The 19,436-nt window shown below is 48.3% G+C and overlaps 1 non-coding gene across 1 annotated transcript in view; it reads right to left on the reverse strand.

Annotated features, from left to right (window-relative positions):
- TRNAP-AGG overlaps window positions 1–41 on the reverse strand; it is a 72-nt gene extending 31 nt beyond the window's left edge. The window contains exon 1 of the tRNA in view: window positions 1–41. This exon is cut by the window's left edge and continues 31 nt beyond it. This is a non-coding gene — a tRNA (tRNA-Pro).
- Between the last annotated feature and the right edge of the window lie 19,395 nt (window positions 42–19,436).

Consider the following 19,436-nt stretch of genomic DNA (forward strand, 5'->3'; position numbering starts at 1 on the left):
TCGCACCCTAAGCGAGAATCATACCCCTAGACCAACGAGCCGCCATGCCGAGAACTGCCCCGCCCGCCTTCTATTCCTCCTATTATGACGTCAGCGCCGCCCTGCCCCGCCCCCCCCCGCTGCACCCTGCAGGCAGCCCCTTATACGCCCAAATTCTGCCCTCTTTGCACCCCCAAATCGTGCCCTCCTTGCACCCCAACGCCCCCAAATTGTGCACGCTTTGCACCCAATGCAGTGCCCGCTTGGGCAGCCCGCAGGCTCTCGGCTCCTTTACACGCCCCCCCTGCAGACCTTGCACCCCCTCTTTCTGCTTGCACCCACCTCTGCACCCCCAATTTCTGCTTGCACCCCTCTTTCTGCTCGCACCCAGCTCTGCATGCGCCTTTTCCCCTTACGCCCAGCCCTGCAGCCACTCGGGCCCTTTGCACCCCCTGGTACAGACACACCAGCACCTTGCACCCCTCCCAGCCCTTGCACCCAGCACCTTTTCCCCTTGCATCCAGCCCTGCATGCATTTTCTCCAGTTGCGTGCAATGCAATAAACCAGGGGGAGAAAGAGAAGCCGCCTCTCTGGGCACCTAAGCACGAGGAATTTACCATTCTCCCTTGCATTTTAAGAGGGTGCCCTCCCAAGTTCTTGGAAAAATAAATGTGTGCCACGGGGCTGCTCGGTGGCCTTTGCAGCCCAACCTCGCTTGCTCCCCTGTCAGCACCCTCCAGGGTTATTGCTCCGGCCCAGCTGATTGCAGGGAGGCTGACCCCAAGGGCAAAACTGGGCGCTCGGTTCCCAGCTCGGTTCCCACTGTGAGAGAGTATTTCCCACATGCTTTTGGGGCATCTTTGCTCTGGGGAAAGCAGGGAGATCGGCGTGCAAACCCTCCTGACCCGTGCCAGACCCACAGCATGAGCTGCAAGCCACGCATGGAAAACCCAGGCTTGATACTGCTCCTTGCAGGGAGTTTTCTCCCTGCCACAAACGATTTGCATCATGCACATTAACCCAGGGTTCAAACACCTAAAGGAGTAAGGTGAAAGCCCAGAAAATGCAAAACTGAAATCCTTCAGACACTCGCTGGAAATGCTCACAGCCTTATGGGGGGAGCTGTAAATAAAGTCATGCTGAGGTGTTTGAATTTTTCAGAGGCCATTCAGGCTGCTGCAAGGTGAGCAAGCACCATGGGGCTGTGCGAGCACACAAGTGCATAGGAAAAATAAAGAGGAAATGTTGCAACAAGCAATGCGAGGCCTTCTCGCTCCGTTTGTTCTGCACACACTGCCCGAGTAAATAGTGTCAGGTAAATATTGCTGCCTTATATGTGGTCTCGTATCTCGGGGGATGTGTACAGCCCTGGCCCATGTGGAGTGGTTTGGTGCACGGTGTGATTTGGGGAAGATGCGGAGGGTCCAGCCACATGAAAAAGCAGCTGAAATTGGCTTTGGGGAGGAAGCTGGACAAAAACAAAACAAACAAAAGCAAAACAAAACAACAACAAAATCAAAACATAATAGCAACATAATGCCAAAAAATACAAAACCTCTCGCTCAAGAGCAATATTGTAAAGCTCAAAAGCATTTCTAAGTCCTCTGGGCATGGTGTCCCAATGCACCTCCCAGCACTTGGTCCTTTCCTAAAGCCTAATCGAGCTTTGTGCTTGGAAAAACAACCAACCAACCAACAAAACATACAAAACAAAACAAACAACAACAACAACAACAACAACAAAACTGTGCTGTTTGGAGAAGTCTGGGCTTTGCCATGCCGCTGCCTGTGGGATGGACTTTTTGTAGGGTGCAACCTGCCCAGGGCACATGTGTGTGCACACCTGGCTGCCTGTCCACACACAAGAGAAATGCAATCAGTTTTCACGCTGATTTTAATAACAGTGCTTTGTTATCTCTCAGGAGCAAAGAAATCCCCTTGGGTGCATCGGGAAGGGACTTTTTGTTTTCTCCGCCAGCAACAACCCCAGTGGGGAGGATGCTCCTCATGCTCAACCCCTTCCCTCATCCTCCAGCCATGTGTGCTTCCACAAAAAGCAACCACTGCAATGTCCAGTCGCGTTTTGGGCTGATTCCAGGAGATTGAGCTATTATTGGAATGACCAGCTTCCCTCGCCATTAAAAATCCCACTCCGCTCAGGAACGAGCATCGGGCCAACGCCGTTACACCCCTAAATGTGCTCTCTGCAAATGATGCGTACCTGGCAGCAGCGCAGCTCTGCCTTCCTTTTCATGACCTAAAAGCTGATTTTTTCCCCCAGCTTGGAGGCTTTTCCAGCCCTTAACATCACACCCGCCCCGCTTGGCCTCCCAGCAAAACGTCCGTCTGTCCGTCCCCTCTGCGGGTGCCCAGGGAGCCGGGGGGGAAATAATCACCCCGCAAAATGAAGTCCGGGGCTGTCGCTGTCCCCCCCCTCCACTAATACGTTTTTGTGATGTGGATTTGTGTCGACAGAGCGAGACGCCCGGCTCTCTCCTCCTGATGAACACGTCCCGCGAGGACCATGATGGAGTTCCTGCAAAATTTTTCCCGCTGACCTTTTTCTCCGCGGAGGAGCGGGAATGCGTCTCCGAGCGAAGGCCGGGGACAGCGGAGAGCATGTTATAATGCTGGAAAATGTGACTGCGTCTTTGTGGAATGCCATTTCCCCCCCCCACCACCACACCACCACCACCACCACCTTTCCCCTTTCCCTTTTTCTCCCTCTCCCCCGTTCGGAAAGCGCAGCGCTGAAAAGTTGAAAATTTAAGGCGAAAAAATTGCAGCCTGCTCCCCGCCTCCTTCTCTTCCCAGCTCCGTCTGAACAAGCAGCCAAGCTGTTAAATGCTTTTACCTGCTGTGTCCGAGTCAAAAGTTAAATAATGTGTGAACGAATGGGGAAGGAAAACACCAGGCGGAGAGGGGGCGGCGGGAGAGAGCCCCTCGTACAAGCAGATAATTGTTACGTTATGAGAAACAAACAGCACGCTGCTCCTCTCCGGGTCTGTGTCGGGGACATCTTGACAGGTCCATCTGAAATTAATTACGTGCCTCTTGCTGCTTTTCACCCCACTGATGGGGCCGGGTCCTGCAACCACACGCCAGTTGCCACATCTCTTCTTCCTGGGGCTCCTTTGCTGCTCCTTGATGCTGGGAAGCTTTTGCTGTCTAATCCTATGGATTTCGCGTTGAGATGTTGGTGTAACCCTGCTTGTTTCCACCAAAATTCGCCCTCACCCTACGTCCAGCACTGCCACCTGCAAACCTCACCCATCCCACCTTCCTCCCCGTGGCACGGTGGCTGGGGTCTCTGTGGATTATTGGATTTAAATGCAAGCAGCCGGGCTGGTGCAGTGATTGAAGGGTATTTATTAGTCCCTTCTCACCACGCAGGGCAGGATTCATCCCACCACCATCAGCGATCAGATGTCCCCAGCTGTCCTGAGCTGCCTTTGGAGGGTGGCTCACCTGTCTTCTCTCATGCTTGAATTTAGGACTGTATCACACAATCCCTCTACGTTGATTATAAATGAATCCTGAAATGGATTTGGTCAGATATCCCCAGCCCCACGCATAGAAATGTGTGGCACACGCATTAAGGGTGCTAATTTAGTCTCCCTCTTGCTTTAATGTTGCTTTTATAGTGGTTCACGTTCAAAATGATGAGGAATTCGGGGAGAAGAAAGGAGAGGTTGGGTTTCCTTCAAACTCTTCCCCCGAGGCCTGTGTTTGTGGTGCTGGATACGTTTTTTAAAAGGAGGGACCAAAGACAGGAGATTGAACGTGCATGGCTTGAAATGGGCAACATCTCCTCCCTTGCCTGTATCAATTGGGGTGAACTCAGGGCTGCCCAGGATGCCCCTCCTTGAGGGTTTTCCTGCACTGCTGACCAAAAGCTTTGGACACCAAAAGTTGAGTTTGAGTCCATCCTGATGGTCCTCACCCCCTGGGGAGAGATGTCTCGAGGGTCCTGGTGGGCACGGAGCGTGAGTCTGAACCCACGCCGCCCACAGCCCTCTAGCATTATCCCAGCTGGCTTCACACCCTGCAACATCAGGTTTCATGCTAGAAAACACCACTCCGGTGGTCTGCAGCACAGCCCGCATATTATTTCAGACAGCTCGGCTTGGCCAAAACACACAAAACAGTTGTTACATCTTGGGGCCAGAGGGGCAGCACGTGAGCTGGGGGAAAGCTGGCAACACGAGCTTCGGAGCAGGGATGTGCTCCAGATGGGACCAGATGAGTGGTGTGGACACCTCCCAGTCCATACCCTCATCCCCAGAGGGAATTTCTGTCCTCTGTTATTTGTCATTGCAGACACGGCCACTGAGCCCAACCTCTTGGGGCTTCTGTGTCTCTTTGCATGGTCTTAACCACTTTAGCCACTGCTCCTCGGGGGAAGATGTCTGGCTATGTCCATCACCCGGCCACAGGGTGAAACAGTGCCAAAAACTTGCCATCCTCAGTCCCAGGAGTTAAAAAACATTAAAATGTTGGCCTAGCTACATCCTGCTCCCAGGACCCACTCTTGGTTGGCATGTGCTGCCCTGGAGCATATCTTCTGGCTTGCATTTGTATGAGCCCAACATAGATCAAAACAGATCATCTACACTCCGTATAGATATGTGCCCTCCCCGTGGAGAGATAGGATGGTGAGGAAAAGCATGAAAAGCTTTTGCTCCTCGAGTCCATGTCCTGTGACTTTTGCTTCAATTTTGAAGTTCAGATAAAACCAGATAAAACTTGAAAGAAAACCTCAACTGAAAGAAAACCCAGAAGCAGTTTCACCTTAGCAGCCACAGAGAGACCACCAGGTGTTTGCTCGGGGCTGGCGTGCTTTGCCCTGATCCTTCAGAGGTGTTCAGGAGAATCTCATCTCCATCCCAAACCCCAATCCCAGATGATCTTCATCTGCCCAGAGTTTTGCTTGGCATTTACACCCCTCTAATAATGATGTTTCTATTCTTCTGGGCATCTTCATCAATACAAATGGAGCTCCTATGGCTTTGTACTCCAAGGATGAATTTTGATGAGCCCCTTCAGCTGTTACTTGAAGTCACATTATGCATGTACTACGACCCTGCTTTCTGGCTTTCTAATTTGGTTGGAAAGCTCCCACAACAACAACAACAAAATCAATTGCAAGTAAATAAGCTGTGCCACATGCTCTACAACAAATTTTAAATCAATTGCAAGTAAATAAGCAGCGCCACATGCTCCACAACAAATTTACGATCTGGATGCCCTCAAGACTTCTAAGTAAAGACTGCATTTTGTTTGTTTTTGTTTTTGTTTTTCAAACATTTTATTTGGCAGATATTCCTGGACGACCAGGGCCCAGTGGTGAACTGAACAAGATCTGTAGCCGTGCTTATGAGATTGCAAGCATTCCTAAGGGTCTTGGAGAGAACACCAAATGAAATAGCTTTAAATAGGGTTGAAGACACTTTATCAAAATCTCTCTTTCTTCTTCCCCCAAGGGAAAATGTATCTTGGAGGACTCTTGTGTTCCTATCACTCACAGATAGACAGGAAAACAACTCATTTATGTTCCCTCATCTAAGCAGATCTGCCTCTAGCCTACCATGCATTTTTAATATTCGTCCTAAAAACATTCCATGTACAGTTCTAGGTGCTGGCGGGATTTCAGAAATGCTTTTGTGCTGCATGCCAAAATGCTAAAAGCAGGGCTAGATTGTGTCATCGCTTTCCAATCAAGCCTCTCTAGGCCTCTTGATGTAAGTTTCTGAAAAAGTTACATGTAAAATAGTGAGCAAGGACTTTTGATATAGCTTAAAACTGGGGTTCCTGCTTGCAGCTGCTGTACGTGGTTTGGGGTGCTCTGCTGAAGGACCTGGTCCTGTCTGGTTTCACATGGCAGCAGCAAGGAGAGGAGAGTACTTTTGCTTGGCTTAGCTTGCCCATTTGCTCCGTTTTGTACCAAATTAGATCATCATATTTTACAATTCCATCCCAAGCAGGAAATCTAGACTACGGATCAGTGGCTGCCCTAATTTTTATTGGCAAATCATGATCTTTATTGGTGGAATTATGAGCTAACTGGACTTTACAGTCTTTGTGTAATGAAGCCAATATATTACTACCAGTGTGATGTTTTAAATTTAATGTATCAAGGAATAAAGATAGCTTTCTTCTTTTTCCTTTTCCTTTTCCTTTTCCTTTTCCTTTTCCTTTTCCTTTTCCTTTTCCTTTTCCTTTTCCTTTTCCTTTTCCTTTTCCTTTTCCTTTTCCTTTCCTCTCTTCTCTTCTCTTCTCTTCTCTTCTCTTCTCTTCTCTTCTCTTCTCTTCTCTTCTCTTCTCTTCTCTTCTCTTCTCTTCTCTTCTCTTCTCTTCTCTTCTCTTCTCTTCTCTTCTCTTCTCTTCTCTTCTCTTCTCTTCTCTTCTCTTCTCTTCTCTTCTCTTCTCCCTTTCCTTTCCTTTCCTTTCCTTTCCTTTCCTTTCCTTTCCTTTCCTTTCCTTTCCTTTCCTTTCCTTTCCTTTCCTTTCCTTTCCTTTCCTTTCCTTTCCTTTCCTTTCCTTTCCTTTCCTTTCCTTTCCTTTCCTTTCCTTTCCTTTCCTTTCCTTTCCTTTCCTTTCCTTTCCTTTCCTTTTTTTTTTTTTTTTTTTTTTTTTTAATGTGTGCTCATTTTCATTCTTCTCCTTTTCACTCTTTTCACTCCCCCCTCTCTCCTTCCTTCCATCTGTCCTTCCCTCCTTCCTTCCTTCCTTTCTCCCTCCCTTTCCTCCTGTATTGACAGCTACTCTGTCACTCCAACAAGGAAGCAGCTAAATTGACAAAAGTGATGGGTATTAGAAGGAGAAAAGAGCCAATAATAGTAAGATGCAATGTTGGTTTATTTGTTTGTTTGCCGGTACAGCTGTGGTGAGAACTGCTTCTCTACCCAAGTTGATCCCCCTGATACATGCGATGGATCCCTAAAACCAGACATCACAGATGCTAAAGTTTTGGACTCTTCAAATGCCTTTTGAAGCATTCCCTCTCCCTCCACTGTCTTTTCAAGACCCAGAAACTTGCTGTAAGTGTTTAAAAACAGCTGGGGTGAACCACCCCCCTCCGTTCACCTTCCCCTAGGGTCTGTCCCAAGGAGCTGGAATCCAGGTGGAAAGGCCGAGGAGAGAAACAGGGACACAGGGTGAAATCAACAGATTGCTCAGCAGTGATAAACTCCAGCAAGACTTTATGTTTCACCTCCAAAAAAAGTAAAAACAAACAACAACAACAAAACACCAAAATTAAAACCAAACCCCGGCCCTTTCTGGGGTTTTATTTGTTTGTTTTCAGTCTGGGAAGAATCACAGCAGTGGGGTGTGAAGGATGTGAAGGATCAGGCCCGTGGTGTTACCGGAGGAACCGAGGGATCACTTCTGGCCTCTCTGATCCTGGGATGTGTTTGCAGCATGAGCAGCGATTAAAAGACACAGTTTGTTTGTAAACCATGCAAAATGAACATGGCACAATAAACACGGAGCCCCACAATGTTGCTTTTACCGTCTCCATCCAGAGCAAAGCCTTGCTTTAATACTGCCTTCACATATCTTGAGTGTGTAACATTTACTTAATTCCTCATTGCTAAAAACCCCAGAGGAAGAATGGGCTCATCCTAGCCCCTTTTGGACCGCAGTTCTGAGCTATTAATCTGCCATGTCAGCATATTTTATTAATACCCATTTTCCTGCGGATGATAGGCAGAATGCACCGTAAGTCACTTACCATCTGTGGTGTAAGTGTGTTGTAAAGTATCTTTCTTCTGCAGCTTATTGCTTTGATAGATTAGGGGTTTGTACAGCCGTGATGCCTCATCCCATCAATTTTAGGCTCTCAAGAGAGCCCTCGCGGCCGAGGTATCTGCTCACCGCAAAAGTCTTTAGTGGCATCATCCTCACCATGCCCCCACAGGCCAGGAAAGTGCTATTACACCCGCAGTCCAGATGAGGAACTTGTGGCCAAGCTGCATTGCTTTAATTAAGAGCATGTTTTTCCTTCTGCTCCATCCCTGTGCAGTGGGGAGAGATAAGCAGGCCTAGAAGGGAACAGAGTTGTGGAGCTGGGACTGGAAACTTTGCTAGAGGTGTCCTCCAGCATCCCAGCCACCGAGCAGCGTCCATGGGAGGAAAGCACATCCATCACCTCACAGCATTTTAGATGCACTTAAAAACTAGGTGCCGCGGTGTAAAGAATTGCCTCAAGATAAAAAAAAAAAAAAAGGAGGAGGAGAGAGGCACCACAATGGAAAGTCATTTTTCAGCCTAGAGGAGGCATCTGAAGAAGGTGAGCTGAACTGGAAGAGTGCTTGCCCCATCCCACCATAGTCACAAGTTACGATTATCGTTGTACTTTTATTTATTTATTTATTTTATTTATTTACAGAGATCAGGAATTTGTGAGTACCTGCTATATCACCAGTTCCCGTTCCACATTCCCTGATGCAATTTGCCCCAGTAAATCCCAGTCCATGGCACGGCTGTGTCTATGTCATGCTCAGCTCTGTTCAGTCCTCGCCTTGGTTTCTCCTTGAGGACATGACTGCAGAGCTGGTGGAAAATTTGATCCACTGAATAGAAGATTTTTGGCCTAGGAACCATATATTGGTGGGCTGGAACTGCTGACAAACCCAAAAAAACACCTGAAACAAAGTGATCTTGGGAAAACTCAGTCCTTTGGAAGAGGGCTTCAAAGATTTGTATATGCTATATAAAATATAGAGCAAGGGGGAAAAAGATGCCTTTTAGTGACATGTCTAACAAAACATAATGAGTGTAGGCTTTGAATAAAAGCATATCTAAAATGAGTTAAGCAATTCCTTGTGAAGAGCTCAAGAGCAGACAGTTCAAACATGAGACACCTGTGAGGATGGGGAACAAAGATATCAGTAAAAGGAATAAAGTGTATCAGCTGTAATCTGTAGTCCAGGAGATGCAGAGGAGACCATGGCAGGTTAGATGTGGCATTGTCCGGCTGGATTTTCCCCTTGTTTTTGTCCCCAGATGTCAAAAACCAAAGTGAACCGTCCCTCCTTGCTGCCCTTGAGGACTCATCTCCCACACCTTGATGTGCTCAGCCCACTAAAGCTCTCCTTTGTGTGAAACCAATTCAGCATACTCAGAGTTAAATCAGATTTGCTATCCAACCAAGACCTGGCAGCTGAATTTCAGCCCAGCACAAGCTTTTATGATCAAATTATAGACCCCAGGAAAAGAAAGAAAAAAAAATAAAAGAAAGAAAAAAAGTGAGTCTGAGGTTTATAATGGAAATCATGACAGAGCCGTGATTGTAGTAGCATGAACAGCATCATAGTAACATGGTCATAAACTGGTGCCATCCCATGGGGAAATATAAAAGGAAAAAAAAGCATCTGGAGTGCCCTTGGTACTCCCAAAAGGTTTGAGGAAGTAGGTGCCATGACTGGATGGGAAAAGGGCTTTTTGCCAAGACAAAATTTGAAGGATGAAACCTCCTTACCCCCGTCACAAAACAGCACCCTCAGTGCTGTTTTGATCCATGGACAATGGATCTGTGGTTTCTGCATCAAAGCTGGAGCAAGAAACTCTGCTCAGGTCAGCTCTTCAGCTCTTCAGCTCTTAGTGTCCTTGAGATGGGAAAAATTATACCTATCCATTTCCAGGATGGGTGGCACCAGCTCTACATGGATAAGCCCCAATTATACAAGGCAAAGCAATTCTGGATGCAGTGATATTTCACCGTGGAGGTCTAACAAGGTGGAGGTGCAGCCTTTTCCAACATTTAAGTAGAAAAAAATATATAATATAAAGCTTCTGGATCTCATCTTTATTATTATCTGGCCATAAAGGGAGGGAAAGCATTTGTGAGCTGCTTGCAAATCCCAGCTTCTGAACTCCTGTTCTACATCCCAGTTTTGCAAGAAGCCTGGTCCATCCTCTCCAGTACCTCTTAAAACCATGGAGCAGAAATTACATTTTGGCTCTGGCAGAAAGTGAAAGCCGAGACTGATACAATAAAAAAACAATGGCCACATTTTATTGCCTTGCTCACCCATGGTTTCTTGAGCATGACTTATGGAAGCTTTGATTTACGCTGGTGCAAGCTTTATCTGCTGCTGTCTTGGCCAGCTCATTCTTAATACTGAGACCTGTGGGCCTCTCCCGCCTTTCTTGGTTAAATAAATTAAAGCAAATATAAACGTTAATGGAAGCCACTTTATTTATGGCTGGAGTTGAACACTGTCTCTTGCACCATGGGTCCAATCCAAAACCCATTAATCCAAAGCTTACTGACATCCCCGCATCAAGCCCTATCTTTTGTGCTTTTCCTCCTCGTGACAAAAGGGGCAGCTAAAAAAAATAATTTTCAACGAGATTGCATTATCCCACCAAAGCCATTTTGCACAAAACGTTCAACCCTTGGCACCTCTGGGGAGGCAGAGCACTGGGGATATTTTAGTGGCTGTTGTTTGAAGGCTGAAGATATTCCTCCCGCAGCGAGGCCTGCCCCCTCTCCTCTCCATGCCAGCCGTCCCAGCCTCTAACTATCTCCCTGGGAAATGTTTTGCCATGCATCACCCGCTGTTTGTGGCCAAACACTTTTTTGGCTCCTTTGCGCGATAGAGAACCTACTTGCAGCTCTTCAGACACTCTCAGATTGTTCCGTGCCAGACCTTTATTTTTTTGGCTGGGTTGGACGGAGAGATCTTTCTGCTGTATTTTTATTTTTTTTTTAACTGTTATTATTTTAATATTATTGTTTATTTAGAGATACTTTCTGTCACATGCACTTGGCTAACTGCTGGCTTGCCATTGAAGTCTGCCTTAATGCATTCTGGTAAGCTCTTTCCCCTTACCCCTATATTTCACCTTGCCCAATTCCCAAAATAAAACCACACAAAAGCAAGTAAAGGGAGCAAGATTAAGAGAAAGGGACAATACAAAGGAAAAAAAAAAAAAAAAAAAGTAGAATAATATGGGATCTGTCCTGCAGAGTAGTATTAGGATGAGTCAGTAAATGAAGCTGTTGTGTTTTCAAATGGAAATAGCAAGTTCTGGGTTATTCTCGCAGCATAACATTTTAATGTTACTGCCACCATGGGATGGATGGGAGGAGCAACAAGAAGGATGATCAGCTCCCCAATGAATACGAATTATTATAGTGCACCAAGGCTCTGCCTCCTCATATCCGATCATTCCTGTTGATATTAATAGAGATTTTCCACTGAGTTGTGTAGGGTCTGGATGCAGAGGCTGAAAGTCAAGAAAAAGCTGTTGGTCAGACCTCTGGCAAGGAGCAAACCAGGGAATCTCCCCAAAATGATTATGGCTTCAAGCCCCCAACTTCTGTGTTGTTGTCCAAGCCTCTGTGGGCTCAAGGAGCTGGCAATCTAACAGATCACGGTCATTCAAGGAGGCATGGTGTTTTCTATCTGTTATGGTCGGCATTTAAAAATAAAGAATACCATTTACGTTGTGTCACTGGCATTTGGGGACCCTGTCTTTCTTTGATGAAAGGGCTGGCAGCAGCTTGAAAAACTGCTAGGTTGAAAAACTCCTAGGTTCCTGAAGGTGCCATGAAATCTCCTTAAACCCATCTTGCAGGGTTTGGCGAGGACCAGGGATGGAGACAGGATGAAAAGAGGAGATTTTGCATTGTTTCTTCAGACATTTGTGGCTGGTCTGTGAGAAAAGCCTGAAATTATTTTCCCTTCTTTCTCCATGCACATCAACAACAGTGGGCTGTGGGGATGCGCCCAGGTAGGGCAGATCAAACAAGTCCCCATTTCCCTTCCCCCTCATCTCACGAATTTAATGAACTTAATCTTAATTCACCTTAATGAACTGCCTGCAATCACCACGCCAAACCCTTGTTTTTCTGAGCAGAGTGATGAATGGCTTCCAAATCCAGCATGTTGCTGAGGACAGAATGAGCTCCGTGAATATTTACAATGAAAATAAATTCAAGTAAAACAGTTTAACGAATACTTGTAGATTTTTATGCAATTAAGTGGCCGAGCTGATATGTAATGAGCAGGATGGCCTCCAACAGATAGTGTAGCAGTGCTATGAGGAGGGAAAAGGAGCAAATGCCTGCCTGGCTTTTCAAGCCACCCTATAACTTACCCCTGGTAGGGTTCTAGGTTAAAAATAAAGTAACCCAATGCTCAGGCAGGCTCTGAATCTGTATGACATCTTCGGAAATGCTATACCTTGCTCAGCACCTATTTCATAATCGTTTCATGAAAGTCATAAATGAAATCATAATTTCATTTTGGCACACGATGCAGCTGTCGGAACGCCGAGGTCCTTGTCCATGGGCTCTGGCTGTTACAAACCTTATCGTGACATCATGGGCAAATGTAAACTGTGGTATTGGGTTTCTCTAAAGTAAAACAACGGTCGGACAAGTTGTTTAGAGAGGTGTGCGTGTCTGCATGGGGACACACACAGAGGGGAGATGAATGGATGCTCTGCAGGGCCACTTGCTTGGAAGGCTTCCATCGCGGACGGGGAACCCAACCCCACAATCAGGTGTTGGGAGGTGAACAGAAATCCCAGCTGAGCTGTCAAGGTGGGAGCAGACAGAGAGCACAACACCCCACTCAGGAAAAAAAAAAAGAAAACTCACTCTTGTCAACAAAAAGGACTCATCTGCAATATTTTCCAGGCTGTTTTAGATAACAATGAAACAACAAGCTGTGTGTTTCTGGGGAAGGTTTTCAGAGCATCCCCTTGAAGACTGTTCCTTAGTAAAACTGCCTGCTGGAAGGGAGGATGCTCCAAGTTGGATATTTAAAGGCTTTTAAGGAAAATCAGAGACCAGGTTTTCAGAAGCTGGTGTGCCAGCTGTGCAAGTGGAAGAGCATCTCCTGGTGCCTGTATCTGTGACAGGTCTTTAGGAGAAACCCTCTAGAATTCCCTATTTCTGGGAAAACATTCCTATTTCTGGCCAAGGTAACCTGGCCCTAATGCTGCCTTGCATGAGAGCTCCTGAGACCAGCTGCCTTAGAGCAAAACCTGGCACAGCTCTGTCCCAGGCCACGCATCCTATCACAGTCAGAATGAGTTTGGGGATCAGGGACTGGGTTAAAAATGGCCAGAAATAGGGATGTCTAACAAATGTCTTGCTCACAGACGAGGTGTTTTTACTCTCAGCCAGCATTTACAAAGCTGGGATCATAACAGGAGATGTTCCCCTGAACATTTCGCAATATCCCTCCTATTCCAAAAAGGTTATTGGGACTTTTTATCTTTTCCAGTTGGTCTCCATCTCTCTGCTCTTGCAAGTCACTGTTATTAATTACGCCTCCACGATTAAGCCCCCCGCGAGGAGGACCCCAGCTCCCGCGCTGCAGCAAGGGAGGGGTTACTGGACTTCTTCTCAGGGAAGAGAAAGCATCACCCCACCCTGAAGGGATCATCCAGTGCTGGAGAGAGGAGCTGACAGCTGGTTTTTATTAGGATGGAGGCCTTAAAAGGCAGCGTTGGGGTAGGGGTGGGACCTTGGGTCCGAGGGAGAAGCTTGCTCTGCTCATTCCATGGGCTGTGGAGGTCGGGGCTTGCTCGGTTTGTGGCCAAATGGCACAGGAGTTGAGAGGCTCTGCTTTGGTTTTCTTCTGGCTGGTGATGGGGGAGAAGAGCTGGCCCCTGCTGGGGCTCCTGCAGTGCAGGTGATGATGCTAAAGGCAAGGTGAGGGAGAGAAACCCCACTGAAATGGGGGCAGAAGAAGACGTGGCTCTGAATCCTGCCCCTTAACAGGCAGGTACATGGGGTGTCAGTGCCCGAAAATCTCTGTTATTTAAGGGCAGGGTTGGAGGAGAAAAGAGGCAGGAGAAAGCAGAGCTGTGAGGCTGCAGGCTTGCATACCACTGTGATCTTCTGCAAGATGTCTGGTGGGGGTAAAATCTCAGGTTGCTGCAATCTTATGGCCCTACAGGGTTGGCCGTGCATGCCAGAGGGAGGACAAGTGGTGGCCTCCTCCCCTTTTAAACCTGTCCTGGCTCTAGGTAAAAGGGAGTTTGCATAGAGCCTCTGTAACTTGTAGCTAATGTCACTGTACTTTAGGCACTGCAAAGAGAGACACTGAGCTTTTGTGCCACTCTTTTTGGGACAGAAATCTGTTTTTTTGTTACTCACTTTACAGCCAGGCACTTCACTTACTACAGAAGTAAGGCCAGGAAGGGACATATCCAGTCATGTACCAATGTATTTGCCCCTCAGGAGTATCAATTCTCAGGCTAGGGGGAACAATTCTCATGTATTTACCTTGGTCCTGCTTTTAATTTGGAGGAACCTCAGTCACTGAGCCCTTACTTCCATAGACATTCCTGCTTTCAAGCATTTTGCAGAAGATGTGAGCATCAAATGGTCCTTTGTTTTCCCTGTCAGAAGACAAAGAACCTGGGTCAATATTCAAAACCCATACAAGTGCATTCATTTGGATTATTTTAGTGCAAGAAAAATCTTTAAAAAAATGGATCAGTGCTTATAATTGAAACTTAGAGGCATGGTAAAATACTTACGCTGCAGCCTGTGCCTGAAGATGACCAGGATAATTATTTAAAAGAGGGGAATGGCATCCTGTCACAGGGCCCGCTGTCACATGCCTTGGCACTTTCTGGTCATAAATAATTTAAAAAATAATAATCCGCAACATTTATAAATGGCTCCTTCGACTGTCACATGCAGAACACACACTAATGCTGGGTGAAGTGTTATCCTAACCCCTCTGCGTGTGTGATGGCTTACATAGCTCACTCGTAGCACGCAGCATCTTGAAACCCGCTGATAAAACCGTAATACCACACCCCACAGTATACATAACCATGTCATGTTAATAAATATTTGCAGAGTGCCACGGCTTGGCACAGGGCTTGGGAGATTTTTAGACGAGGGAGCACGGCCCCCCACTCCAGGAGAGTTTACACTGGGGTCCTGGTTCTGCACATGTTTAATGTTATCGTGAGTCATCCATGGAGGGGCTTCTCTCTTTGTGGGGGGAACGGGAGAAGAAGAGAGGGTGAGAAGACACCCGCAGAGAAACTAATGACAAATGATGCTACCGAAGGCAGCATGGGTGGCATTAGTAACAGAATATGCCTTTATATATTTTTTTTTTCATCTATGTGGTTGGTTGAGCTCCTCCGCATCTTAATGGTAGCCCTCTCTCAGTGGCAATGTGTGGTTTGTGGAGGTTGTGGAGGTCTGCAACAGAATTAGGGCTTCTGCAGGGGGATGCAGGAGTCACCCCATTATGTTTGGAGTCAGGGACAGGACCAGATGCTGGCTGAAGGGACCCTCGCTGAAGACTGATGTCCCCTCGCCATGTGCTCCCCTGGTGCATCCTGCCAGATTTCGGGGGGGTTCACATCTCAGAGATCCCAAACCTGCTGCAACAGATGGCCACAAAACCTTATTTCCAGCCTTTCTGACAGGCTTAGAAATTTCCTTCTACTGCCCCAAAAACACTTCTCGAGATTCCCAAGGAGAGAATTTTCCAAACATTTCCTTCAGGCTAATAATTATGTCACTTTGGAAATACAATCCAGAAAACAACGTCCCCCTGTCTGCACTTCCAATAACGGGTGGATGCATCCCTTCACCATGTTCCCCCATGTCTTCATGGGCTGCGGTGCCAACGAAGGTTATTTGCTCAACCAGCCCTTGCTTCCCATGGGGTTTGTTCAGCTGGCAGTCCTAAAAGCTTCTGGGAAGTCCCAGCTCTGGCTTATTTATGGGCTCACTGGTGGGGCCAGCTCTCTTCCACGAAAATCCCATGGAAGATGGTGAATCAAGTTGTCTTCTGCGGGTGAAGATGGCAATGTCTTTCACCAACAAATGCATTAGGAAACCTAGTAAGTGCTAAACTTCTAGATTTTAGCCCTTTTCTCGGGACTCAGGTCCTGTCAAATAACCCTCTACATGCACACTGAGGTAGCTCCCCACGTCCACTGTGCCCCAAAACCATCCGTGCTTTTCCACCAAACCCCAATGTGTGCATGAACAGCAGGAGGCAAAGACCCGTGGCAGTTTAGCAATGACACCCGCGACTCAGCAAAGCACTTAGAGCACAACGTGTCACATAGAGATTAGGAGGAATTAAACACGTGCTGAAAGGTTTTGGCACATCAGAGCCCGGGGGCTTGTCTGTGCAAGACATTGTCTGAGATTAAAAGGTTTGGTGTGGTTTTAAAGTCCCTAAAGCTCTTCCTGAATAACTCCCTGTATGCATGTGGTTAGTCTAGAGCATATATCCTACACCATTTATGTATCCTACATAGCTTTTCTCACTAGTTTCTTGTCTTTTATCCCGCCTTTTGACCTTTTTATGTCCTTCTGTCTCCCTCATTCCTTATTTCTGCCTCCACACCATCATCGTTGGCCACCCAACTCCCATCACCAATACCTAGACCATGAAGGGGGGATGTGCCTTGCCGTGCTGGGTTTGCACAGCCCCGAGCACAGCAGGTGCCTACTGCAAAAACATGGGTCCTACAGCTGCTGTTGTCTCCCACCTCAGCTTCTGTTGGTTAATAACAACCATGATTTTCCCCAAAGACTTTAAAAATAAAAAAAAAAAAGGCTATTCATGGTGAAACTGGGGCGGCAAGCTGAAGTGCAAGAGATATTCCAGACAATTTCCCCATTTGAATGAGTTCCTGCTGGAAAGCCCTGATGAAACATGTGAGGAGGAGGAGGACACACTCCTAGGGGCAGTGGGATGGGAAAGGGTTGGGGAAAAGGGGGTCTCAGGTTTTGGGAATTTGGGATTGTGTGTGCAGGGTTCTTTGCAGTTCACATAGGAAAGCCCATTTATGACCCATCTATATGAATGTGATCTTTCCAGAGCAGGGAGACACACACAAAAATATTATCCTGTATAAATAGCTTTTCCCAAAATAGACCTCAAGGAAATTTACTGAGTCTCTTGGTGCTGGGATTAAAGCACTCATTCTCTTCTTTCCTTTCACCTGAAACCCATGATGAAGCAAAATGACACAGGTACCTTTGCAACCTGTGCCAATTTGTTCACAGGCCAGAGCTGACACACAAGTCATAAATTCAGACCCATGAGGTTGAGAAGCCAGCCGTACTTCCTTTTCTTTCCCCCTTTTTTTTTTTTTTTTTTTTTGGAGGCACGCAGTCATCAAGCCTCCATCGCTGATACAGGCATGAAAGGAAAAATCAGATCCCGGCATCTGAACTTTCCCCCGATTAAAGGCAGATCAAAGCCGGGGAGGTTGTGAAAGCCGTCAGGATGGGGGAGGCAGGACAGACGTGCGACCGCGGCGGCGAGATTTCGGAGCCCCGCAGGAGAACCCAATCCACCTGCCAGCCCCGTGCGTGAACGGTATCTTTGTCCTTTAATTGGGACGGCAGCCTGGCGGCCCCGCTAGCTAATCATCCTCCGGAGAGGCCACGCTTCCAGGTTTCCGGCTGAAAACACCAGCTAGCCATTTCTGTTGCTAATTATTAACCGCTCAATTAAGAAGGAGCGCCCCGCGTGGCCCCCAGACCCTCGGAGGCTCCACCACCACCGAGGACCCCCCTTGGCATCCCCCAAGGCTGGGGGGGAGCTCATCTCAGAGGGAGGGCTCCAGGGGGTGCCCCCCAAGCCTCCACCCTCCCAGCCTTGCATGGAGGGTGGGATTGGAGCCCCACGGAGCCTCTCGCTCGCCCCCCCTGGTCCCTACCCTAGGAGGGATGCGAGGGGCGCACGGCGCTCCTGGCCCGAGCCCTTTGTTATGCTAATCTGGGCTGACATCACGCCTCATATCAAAGCCGCGGGGACCGCATATAAGGAGGCTCCACGGGCGCAGAGGCAGAGGAACCCCAGCCTCCGCTCTGCCCTGGCCTCTGCTGCACCCACACAAACCCCATTGCGGAGGTAAGGAGGGGTTCGGATGGGGGACGGGCAGCCGGACGCTGCCGGGACCCCCCGTAAGGGATGGGGCATCCTGAAGTCGTGGAGGTGAAAGGGTAGAAATAGGGGTGCTGAGGGGAGGCTGGGGTGTGTGGGGTGATGGGGGATTTGGGGTTTGGAGGCTGCAAGGGAAAGGGGAGACTCAGGGGGGGAAAGGGAGAGGGGAGACCCAAGGGTTGCAAGGAACGGGGGAGACTCAGAGGGTGTGGAGATACCGGAGACTCCGAGTCTTTGGGGAGACACGAAAACTAAGAGAGCAGAGCTGCAGGGGCTAGGATGGAAAGGGGAGACCTGGCGGGGCTAAAAGGGAACGGGGAGAGGCAGAAGTTTGTAGGGACAGCTGAAGTCTGGGTGCTGCAAGGGGAGACTCGGGGCTGCAAGTGTGGAGGGAGATGCACGGAGAGAGGCGAGCGGGAGGCTGCGGGGTCGCAGGGACCCCCGGGGGCTGCAAGGGAGAAGGGAGATTCAGAGGGTTAAAAGCCAGGGGGGAGAGCCAGGAGCTACAGGGAGAGGGGAAGCTGCATGGAGAGGGGAGATCTGGGGGCTGCATCAGCCCCACACCCCCTGCTCAATCCCCTTGCTCCCCATCCCCACTGCACTGCCCTTAAAAAGAAGCGGGGGGCAGGTGGGTGCCCTTCCTGCTTGGCTGGAAAAAAAAAAGTGGGATGGATACTTACAGATTTAGGTACAGCTCGCTTTGCCTCTTCTCATCCCGGCACGGGGCTCTCGGAGGTGTTAGATGGGAGTGATTTCTGCGTGCAGGGAAGGTTTTCTGCACGCAAGAGCGGGGCTGGCTGCAAACAGCCCCGGGGTGGAGGGAGAAGGGGGCTCAGAGTTAAAACCGGCGCTGGTTTGGGGAGTCTGCAGGCCACTTGCTGCTGGTTTGATCAGTGACCCAGAGCTCTCCAGAGCTGTAAACATCACGTCTGCCCCGACGAGGCTCCCTCCTTCCCTCCCCTTGCAAATTCCTCTCGCAAACGTAACCTGTGCTGGAGCAGAGTGGAAAAAGGAGTTATTGCCTCCCCAAATAACAGGGGCGCGATCGCTGGCCAAACTTGCGGCTCTTGGGGTGGGGGGTAGATGATAATTTCCATTCCTTCCTGGTAAAAAAAAAAAAAAAGAAAGATTTTTCTTTTTTTCAAGGCAGGGACGTGTGATGTTGGCTGGTCAGGGTTAGTGAGACCATCTGAGACGTTTTACACCCGCCTCTGCGCTGCTCAGCAATCCAAGGGAGGGAGATAAGGGGTCTGAAATATCTAAATGGACACTAAAAGACATGGGCAGGATTAAGGGTTGAAGGTTTCCAGCGTGCTCATGGAGCTGGGTGTGGGGGGGGGAAAGCAAAGTGCTTCCAGAAATGAAAAGATAGAGAAATACCCAGAACCGAGCAGAGTGGCTGGATGCTTTTGGGAGCACATCAAGGGACACCTCGACCCCAAACCCGAGCGGGCATTAAAGAAAAACAGCCCGTGGCGATGAAATCCTGCCTCCCTTGCAGTCAGCCGAGTTCTGCCTTGGACTTCAAGGGAGCCGGGAACTCGCCC

Source organism: Aythya fuligula, chromosome 1, assembly GCF_009819795.1.
Source record: "Aythya fuligula isolate bAytFul2 chromosome 1, bAytFul2.pri, whole genome shotgun sequence".
NCBI lineage: Eukaryota > Metazoa > Chordata > Aves > Anseriformes > Anatidae > Aythya > Aythya fuligula.